We start from the raw sequence: 10,871 nt of genomic DNA on the forward strand, positions 1-10,871 counted from the left end.
AGCTCAATTCCTGCCTCTGTCACAGCAATGGATTGGTTTTGACTGGAAAATTTACTGTAATCCACAAACTGAATGGAGAGGTCTTGCCACAGGATTCCATGTGGGAAACCAGTTTCAATCCTCTTCCTTCCTGGCAACTAGTTTAGTTGGTTCATCTCCAGATGATTTTACTGGGGGAAAAAGGGTAGTCAGAGAAGGGGCCTGGGTTCAAATCTAACCCCTATGTCATACTGGGCAAATCACTTCATCTCCCTGGTACCTATTTTTCTCTTCTATAAAGATGAAGGAATTTAACTAGATTTTCTCTGATTTTTGTAACTATTTTTAAACTATAATTATAGTTTTTTACTCTAAATTTAACTGTTTTTATTTAACTATACATGACTATAGTTTTAAATATAAATTTAGCTATAAATTCACTAGATCTTCCTCCAGCTCCAGACCTATGATCCTAGGAGCTTGGGACCCTCTACGCCTCAGTTGCCTTAGCCACAAAATGTGGGCTATTGAGCTAGACCGCCTATTTGAAGACCCTTTTATCTGATTGGTTACAGACAAGTCTCTGTCACAGCCTTTGACTCTTCTTTTCCTTCTCCTGTCAAAATTGTGGTGTGTCCATTGAAAAGGGGGAAATTCTAGGCTTATCACAAATAGATCCAGACAGCTGGGGTTAGGAATAGGGGATGTTTGCCTGGGATCCATTAGATTAATAGGATGAAGAATGAAGCCACTGAAATAATTTATGTCAACTCCGTTGCAAACCTTCTTTTGCTGTCATTCAGTTGCTTCAGTCATTTCTGACTCTTTATGACCCCATTTGGGGTTTTCTTGGCAAAGATATTGGAGTGGTTGGTTATTTTCTTCTCTGGCTCATTTTATAGATGCGAAACTGAAGCAAACAGGATCAAGTGACTTATCTAGGGTCACAAAACTAGTAAGTATCTGAGGCCAGATTTGAACTCAGGAAAATGAATCTTCCTGATTCCAGTCCTGGTTCTCTAGCTGGCCTCTTGCAAACCTTGAAGTGCTCTATTATTGTGGGCTATCATTATCATTCCTGTTTTGAGTTGTGTTCTCATCTCAGACTCAAGATGTCCAGGACATGTTGTTATCAAAGTTACCCTTCAGACCTTTGGCTTTTTTGAGTCAATGACTTTTGAGAAGGGTTCAGGAAATGAATTGGGACACGCACCCTCCCACTGCTCCAAGTGGCTCGACATCTGAGGGAGCGCTCGCCTTCCCTCCCCCAGGCATGGGATGATATCTTGGACCAGCTCCTCAAACACCATGTCTAAGGTGGGACCAGAAATAGCATTCTGCATTTAATTTATTAACCAATGGGACTCTGAGTCCAGGGGAATGAGAGAGGCAACAAGCCACACACAGTGCTAAATGCTAGAAAGGGAACAGCCAGTCAACAAGTATGTATTAAACTCCTACCACGTGCCACACACAGAGACAAGGAGAGAAGCGACACCACTAGAGGACCAAGAATGGAAGCATTTTCTAGGGATGAAGAAGACCTTGGAGAAGAAATGCCAATGAACCTGTTCTATCAAGATCCTTCCATGAGTGTTCTCTTAAGCAGAGTAGATATTTAGCAAAGATTTGTTCAATCAATTAACATTTTCTAATGTCTTTTATACCTGGTCTTGTCTGGAGCTCACAACAAGCCAGGGAGGTAGGTGGGTGCTATTATAATACATTTTTTGTAGATTAGAAAACTGGGATGGAGAAAGCTTAAGTGACTTGCCCACATAGCCAATAAGCATCTGAGGTTAGATTTGAACTCAGGTTTTCTAAGTCTAGCACTCTATATGACTTAAAGTACTGTATAAATTCTAGCTCCTGTTGCTGCTACTATTATGACTACTACTACTACTACTACTACTACTACTACTACTACTACTACTACTACTACTACTACTACTACTATTACTACTACAACTATTATGATTCCCACAACTACTACTACTACTGCTACTACTGCCACTACAACTATTATGATTCCTACAACAACTACTACAACTGCTACTACTACTACTATTACTATTACTACTACTACTACCACTACCACTACCACTACTACTCCTACCACAACAATAATTACTACTTCTGCTATCACTACCACTGTTGCAACTTGACCAGACTACCTCCTTTTCCCCAAGCCTAGATCTCCTGGCTGATGTGCTTTATTTTTTAAATTTAAATTTAATTTAATGTTCTGGCTTAAACATGCATAATCATGCAAAATATATTTCCATATTGTCTAGATGATGTATTTTATACAAAGGCATCATTGCTAATAAGCTATCACCTACTGGTACCCATATATGCCTCCCTCCATTAGCCTTTGGATTACTCATCATTTTGATTTTTTTTGAGATTGTCATTCCCTGTAATTATCAGTCTGGAAGAAGAGTGGTGTAGACAATGAGCTTTGTGTTTCAGGGAGCATGCAGGGGTGGTTGAGAACACCACCTACATGTTTTCCCAAATGCAGTTCACCCCACTCTCTTCCTGCTCTACCCAACAAGTTGTTAGTCTGCAGCCTCTGTCCAAGGTACACACACACACCAGTGGCTAGTTCTATGGATCATCCATCCTGCTTCATTCCAGTTCTTCCAATTTCTGCCTGGCTGACCTTGGCTAATTACTTACCCTCTCTGGGCACTGATTCTTCATCTATAAAATGAGCATCTTGGACTCCTTGGTGTCCTAAGGTCCTTTCTACCTCCAAACCTATCATCCTATGACTCTATCACACTTTGAACAATAGATGACTTTCATCTTTTTGCTTTTTCCTGTGTGGCTTATTCAGCTGAATGTTTCTGATTGATTATAGACACTGCCTGCTTTGGGCATGTACTGCCTAGTCAAAGAATATGTCAAGGAAAACACTAAATACATTGGAGTCATGGTATAGGGAAAATAGCTCATTATATTAGGAATATAGTACTTCAAATATGGAAATAGTACTTCAAAAATTGCAAAATACTTGACATATGTTTGATAGCCACTATTATTATTCTCTGGGATGAAAAAAAATGAGCCCTAGAGACAGATTTAGTGACCTGTCCAGGATCATCTAGTGAGTAAGGGTCTGAGGCAAGATTTGAACTCAGATCTTCTTGATCCCAAATCCCCAGGCTCTATGGAATAACTGATTCTATGATTTCATGTAGACAATGTTGTCATGCTCCTGAGCCTCATGCAATCAGTACAAAACTATCTGCAAACAGGTGCACCTGGAGAACCTCCCAATTTCTTTCTAAAGAAGAATAAAGAAAAATCAGAAGTATTACTATAATTGTGTTCATTGGGACCTGTTGAACTATATAGTCTCCTCCCCACATTGATTTGAATTAAATCTATTAAATAATGAATTCATTCATAAGGCTGAACTTGACTGTGCCTTCTGAATAAACACTGAAGAGAACATAATTTGAAAGGATAAAAAGTCAAGAGAGGAAGACAGAGAACTTCTATTTAGATGGTTGCTAGCTTTGGGGGATAGCAAAGGTTAAAATATTATAAAATGTCTTTGATTTCATGTATGCTTTTTAGCTTACTGCAAATCCTTTGGAAGGAAGGTACAAATAGAATCATTTTCTCTTTAAACCTCTTTTATAAGTTATATCTTGAGGGTCTAGGGTGTTCTTTTTTTTAATTTTTAAAGTAAGTTCTTACTTTCTTTTCATTTAAGTAGGTTTGCCAGCAGTCCATTCGTGGGGGCAGTTGTTTCCTGAATGTGCAATCAGTGCACCTGGGTTCAGATTTTGTTCTTTCATCCATTCACTTCATATGTTTCAGGAAGTGGCTTTCTCGCCCTAGCTCTGATGTTTAAAACGAGGAACTGGAGTAGGTAAACTCTAAAGATCTTTCTAGTTCTAAAATGCAATATTTTGTTAAAGGATTGACATTTACATAGGACTTTCAGGTTTCTGAGGAATTTAACATTTTGTGATATTCTCCAAGCCTTACAACACCTCTGCAATGGTGATGCTACGACTATTACCTTTTGACACATGAGGAAACTGACTTGGAGTTAGAGGACTTGGTACCAATCCCACCTCCCTCTGGGGGACTCTGTCTAAATCACTCAAACTTTCTGAATGGCAGTTTCCTCATTTGTGAAAAGAGGGGTGTGGACTAGACGAATTCCAAGGTTTAGATCTATCATCTTTTTGCCCTATGCCTTGACAAAGGTCATGCAACTTTTAAGTGAGATTTCAACCTCAGTCTTCCAGGTTCTGAATTTAGCTCTATCCACTACCCCATACTGCCTCAAAGTCACAGATCATTTTTCCTTGCTTGAGTAGCTGATGCTGACTTCTGAGATTCTACAAGAAATCAGAGAAGATAGAAGTGAGATTTTGTGATTTTAACCCCAAAAGAGAGGTGGAAGATGACAGCTGTCTCTAAGCTTGTAAAGGGTGGTAGCCTGGAAGAGATTTTAAGGCTTGGGTTTTTATTGGTACCAAGAAGCACAAGAGGGTGCTATGGGTAGAAATTGGAAAGAATTCTATTTATACATGATATCAGGAAAACTTGCTAGCTATGAGAGATCTCCAATGGTAGAACGGACTGGCTCAGGCTATAGTAGCTATTCCACCTCTTCAGAGCCCATCAAACAATGATGATCCCTAGATGAGGTTCTCTTATAGCTTCGGAATTCCCTGTGAACTCTGAGATTCTATGGAAATACTTCTAGTGATGAAAAGGCTTGACTTTTGGTCCGAGGGTACAAGTATCGTCTGCTCTATTTGCACTCCTTCAACTTAAAGAAGCAAGACCAGAGCTCATCTTGGTTATTTTCATGATTCAGCTGAAAGAGGAAAGCATAGCAATTCTTTCTACTGTGAAGGGGACTGAGTTATCTGTGCACTTGCGTCCAGGCCAAGTATTAAGAGAGTAGACCCGAAGTATTAGTTCTACCCAGGCTGAAACATCACCTCCCTTTTCAAAAGAATCAATTGTACGGGACTTAGACTCATCAAATATGAAATTTGGTTCATCCATTGCTAGGTGGTACAATGGACAGAGCACTGGACTTAGAATCAGAAAGACTCATCTTTATGAGTTCAAATCTGATCTCGGATACCTACTAGCTGTAGTATTCTGTACAAGCCACCTCACATTGTTTGCCTCAGTTCCTCATCTGTAAAATGAACTGGAAAAGGAAATGGCGAAACACTCCATGATGTCAAGAAAACCCCAAATTGGGTCACAAAGAGTCAGATACAACCGAACAACTCATTCCTTGCAAGGGACCTGAGAGTTTATGGGGTTGTCACCTCTTCACTTTATAGATGAGAAGACTGAGATCCAGAGAGATTAAATCAATGTCTTTTTGTTGGATACTATCTTGCGTGGTGATCATTATCTTCTCTGGATCCAATCACTATTACTATACAGATGATTCCAAGGTCTGTATATTTAACTTTACTGAACTATAATTTCACCAACTGCCTTTTGGACCTGTCAAAATGGATGCCCCACAAGCATCTCAGACTCACAGTGTTCAAAACAGAACTGATTATCTTTTCTGGAAAACCTTACCTCTTCTAAAATTCTCTGTTACTGTCAAGGGCACCTCCATCCTTCCAGTCCCCCATGCTCACTCTACTCCCCACTGACAAATTTGCTGACAAATCTCACCATGTCTACTTTCATTATATCTCCCAGGTTTTTCCAGTCTGTCAACACACATGGTCACCAGGCCCTCATCATCCTTCATCTGGATTATTGCAATAGCCTCTTAATTAATCTCCTATTCCATGTTCTCACACTCCCATCCATCCTTTACTCAGGTAAGTTTTTAAAAGTATCTGACCATATCATCCCTTTTCCCCTGATTCTCAATAAATTTCTATAACTCCCTATTGCCTCTAGTACCTGAAGGATCAAATATAATTTATGTTTAGTATTTAAAGCTCTTCATAACCTGGCCTCTTCTATCACTCCTATTTTTCTTTTATTTTGTTCCTATCCAATCACACTATGAAAAAGCTACATTTTCCCCTCCTTGCCTTGTTCCTATGTTCCTAACATCAAAATCATCTTGTCTCATACTGGAACTTCCCTTAGTTCTTGGAGTCTACTAACTGGAAACATTCAACCACATCTATATTTTCTCAACCTGGACCCATCCCTTTCTTCCACTGATGAGTTCCTCCTAGAACCTCCATTTTGTGGAAGAACCTCAGGCAGATCTTCATTCTCCTCCTTCCATGTTGCTGGCTTCTGAACTTCCCCTTTTCCCATGTTGTCTTTCTCCATTAGAATATAAACTCCTTTAGTATAAGGATTGCTTTTTTCTTTTTGATTATATTTGTATCCCCAATATTTAGCACAATGACTGGCATATCGTAAATACTTCATAAGTACTGTTTTCTTCTTTCTTTCCTTTCCCACATGCAGTTCTTCATACTTGACACTCTATTTCCCATCCCCATGTCCTTGCAATGGCCAGCTTCCATGCCTGGAACGCTCTCCTTCCTCACCTCTGAATTGGAACTTTCTTACCTTCTTTCAACATTCAATTCCAATTCCATCCATCCCAGGAAGTCTTTCCTGGTTCAGTGTCTTAGAGACAAAGCTAAATATCTGACCATCCAGTTCTCTTAGGTTGACATTACCCCAGCTAGTCTTTGGTTCAAGCTGTGAAATGGAATTTTTTTTATCTTAATCAATCAAGTACTTGGAGTGCTCTACCCTTTTAACTTAATCATCCAGGAACTTCCAGAATCCTTTTGATAAAAGTTCACACCCTCAGAGGAAGGGAGGTGGATCCTACAGCAGTGCCAGGCAAATTAAGAAACTTTGATTGATTCCTGAGATGTGATGGGGAGAGCTAATGGGTGGAGGAAACTATGTAAAAGCAGGAGCCTCTGGGACCCTTGCTTTCTTTTTGGTGACTTGCTCTCTTTGGTGACTGGCTTCTTTTGGTGGCTTGGTCTTTTGGCAGCTCAGTCTGGTATGGCTCAGCTTGATTAGGCATTCAGTTCTGCCTTGGATTCAGTGTTGGTGGCTCCAGGTGTTTGGCTTCAGTGACTCGATTGCGGTGAGGAGACCCTTGTCAAAGACACTGGCTCTTTGGCTCTTTTCCTGTCTTTGGTGGGATGCTCCCTTTGGTCTGGAGGCACTCAGATTCAAACTCAGGGTATTAAACTAGGCAATATTTTCTAACTTCTTCCTATATTTTCTCCTTTACTATCTCTACCTTGCTGTAATAAAGCTACTAACAACCTTGTGACTTAAGAGTAAATTTTTATAAATGGCGACCACAACAATTTTTTTTCATTCTTACATTTGTCAAATCCATTTTAATTATTACAAAACTATTTGTTCATTCCCTGAATCTTCTTGATGGTACTTTTAACCAGCCACAAGAATAAAATAGGAACTTTGTCAAATGCTTTGATAAGACTTAGGTCAATTATGTCTGTAGCAATCCCCTCATCTGCCATTCTACAGGGGAAAAAAAAGATATGAGGTCATTCTGGCATGCCATTCATTTTTTTTTTTTGCTTCGAATGTCATCTTATTGTTAGAGATATGTTTTATTTTTGTCACATTCACTTACAACTCTATCTCTGCTTCCCCCATCTACTGAGTCTTTGTGACAACAAATTGAAAAAGGAAGAAAGAAAAAACCAGATCAACCCAACAGGCCAAACCAATTAATCACATCTGATGTGGTAGTGTGAGATGTTCTTGATGAAGCCATGCTAATTTTTTGTGGTCATTATTTCCTTTGGTGGATGTTCCTGAAAACATATATTCTCCCATTTCCTCAGGAATCCAAGTTCGCCTCATTGGCTTATCACTGCCTTAAACTACAGTCTCTCTCCCAGCCCCCACCCCACCCCTTTTCAAACTGGGGCAACATTGGCTCATGATAAAGGACTACAGAACTGAATGTCTGAAAGTGCCCAGAGAGATAAACTTTCAGTTTAAAATAAAGGCAGATTCCTTAATAGTAGGAGCTGTCTTAACATGCAGTAATTGGTCTCAGGTGGCAGTTTCCCTATCATCAGATATATTAAGTCCAAGACTGGATGATCACTTGTCAGGTAAAGGACCAGAAAATTAGCCTGAACTGGTTGATGCACTTGGTGATATCTCATGAATCCTAGCTCCTAACTGAATTTGTTGTCAGTCAACAGACATCTATTAATCACCTACTATGTGCCAGACACAGTGTCAGAGAGACTGCAGGAAATAAAGAAAGACAGCTCAGAAGCAAAGCAGGTAAGATCCATCCAGTTCAGGTTGCCAATATAGACCTTATCTGTATAGATGGCTGGTCATTTCTGTTTCTCTTCTGGTTTGTAGAAACAGGTTTAGACAGGTCACTATTATATCCAATGGAGCAGAGCACCTACTATGTGCAGCACACTATCTCAGACACTGAGGATACAAAGATAATGGTGAGATAGAACCTGCCCTCAGGGAGCTTATATTCTACAGGTATATTTGGGGGTAAAGGGGGTAGGCAGCATTTGGGGCCAGAGAGACTTTCTGGAACCCCATGCTAGAGATATTTTCCCATTTCCTAACCAGTTGACTACTTTTCCCAATTCCTTTCTAGCCACAGATTCATGGAATATAGAAGTTGAGACTCAAAGGGGGTGCCTAGTGTCAACCTGGGACTTCCCCAAAGGCAAGTTTCCAAGGGACAAAGGCAAACCTGGGGATTCCATCAAACCAAGGTCAACAATAGCAAGTCCTAGGCCCTCCTTAGCCACATCCAAAGAAGTGGATGCCTCATAGAGTAATAATAATGGAAGGGGCATAGACTCCAGCTGTTTCATTTTATCAGAGAAAACCAAGTCCAGAAAGGGCAACGCGTTTGCCCTTGGTCACCCAGGCAGTAAGCAGCAGAACTTGGATTGAAAGGCAGCTCCTCTGATTTCAAATGCAGCATTCTTTCCCCTGTTTCGTGCCAACTCCCAGATGTGGCAGGGGCTTCTAAATGCCTCTGCAGTGCTATGCCTGTGCCCTGAAGAACATCCCAGAGGTCTGCTTGGTCCAGGAGAAAGAGCCAAGGAAAGAAGGCTTTTCTGGATAAGGTCAGAACTTCCCAGGCAGAATGCAGACAGACCTTTGGAGCTTTGGGCTGTGGGAGGGAAGTGGGGCTGGGGTGCAGTGGGGTGGAGGGACTTCTGGAGAGACAAAAGAAGCAAGCCTTTGTGTAAGTGGGAGAAATGGAGGAAGCTTCTAACTAATAGCTCTGTTTTGCCAGGGCTGCCCTCCCCTTCCTGTTCCCACTCTGACCCAGGGCGGAGCCCAGAAAGTAAGGTGATTTACTGTGAATTAATTAGCATTTCATTTGATCAAATCATTCTGTGAATACACAAATGGAATCTATAATTGCCAGCATTTACATTTCCCCCAGGGGTTTCCCTGATGCCCATATTTGCACTTCAGCCATAAACACATCCTCATTTGGAAAATTCTTTCTATAAAAACATCAATCAGCCTCCAGTTGCATATGGAAATGGGTTAGATCTTCTTCCCTTCTGCTGGAATTAGCATGCGCCTGAGGGCACCAATGTTAATGAGGTTTAGGCTGGATTGGGCCACTGGGCAGGGAGCTGAGGTTTCCACTGAGCTTTTGGACTGGTGGCCTTAGCTGGTTGGTTCCCCGAATTTTCCTAATTCCAGCATTTTTGTGCTTGGAGTAAAAGGTCAGATTGAATATAAAAATTGATCCCAAATGTTTCTAAAGGAACAGTTTCTTTCCTCTGTGATTGTTTAGAAATGTCACTGAGAAATTAGTTTTTAAAAAAGCCAATTAAGATAACTGTAACCTTTGGACTCAGAATCATTCTGTTTGGCCATGCGGTAGGAGATTAATCAGTATGAAAGATACAGAAGGATGGTGAGGGCGCCATGGTGGCACTGAGGGGAGTGGGGAAGGAAGATGGAGGAGGACTAGGAATCCAGAGGAGTAGACCATTCAATGTAATTCAGCATCTATTGAGCACCTACTATGTGCTAAGGCAGCTCTGTGGGGGAGTGGATAGAATGAGCACTGGGCCAGTCAGATCTGAGTTCAAGTCTTGCCTTAAGACACCGATTTGTGGCCCTGAACAACTCATTCAACCTCCATTTACCTTGGTTGCTCATCTATAAAATGAGGACACATTGGAGAAGAAAATGGCAAACCACTTCAGTAGCTTTGACAAGAAAACTCCATGGACCAAGTTCCTGGTGTCACATAGAGTTCCATAAGATTGAACAACAGCAATGTTCCAAGCATTGTACTAGTTGTTGATGACAAAGACCAAAAACAAAAGAAACCCTGACTTCAAGGAATTTATATTTCTTTGGGGGAAACAAGGGACACACAGGCAAGTAAGAATCCAAACATATGTAAAACAAACTCAAGTAGTTTGGGGTTAGGGCCATTAGCAAGTGGGTGTGTGTGTAGAAAAGTCTCATCATGGCACTTGGCCTAGACTTTTAGGAGGTTAGGAGAACAAGGGAGCATCCCAGGCTTGGAGAACAAGCATGGCACAGTCAGAAAGCCGGGAGATGGAATGTCATGACACAACCAAAAGGCCAGAGTGGGCGTAAAGGCAATAATGGGTGATAGGGCTGGAAAAGTGGATTGGAGCCAGATTACACAATTTCAGCATGGAAGGTCTAAAGCAGAATCAGAACATAAGGTTTTAGACCGAAATCCTTATTGGAATGATAGAGATTTATGGCTTTACCCAAAGAGGGAGAAGGCTCCCATCTCTCTAGGCTTAAAAGTAGTTGTTGGGATTATCAGCAAAGCCAAGATCCAAGACAACTCCAAGGGACCAAGAGGAAAAATGCTATCCACAAGCTTAGCACGAAAGTTTGGAGCCTGAATA

The sequence above is a fragment of the Monodelphis domestica genome, chromosome 7, assembly GCF_027887165.1.
Source record: "Monodelphis domestica isolate mMonDom1 chromosome 7, mMonDom1.pri, whole genome shotgun sequence".
NCBI lineage: Eukaryota > Metazoa > Chordata > Mammalia > Didelphimorphia > Didelphidae > Monodelphis > Monodelphis domestica.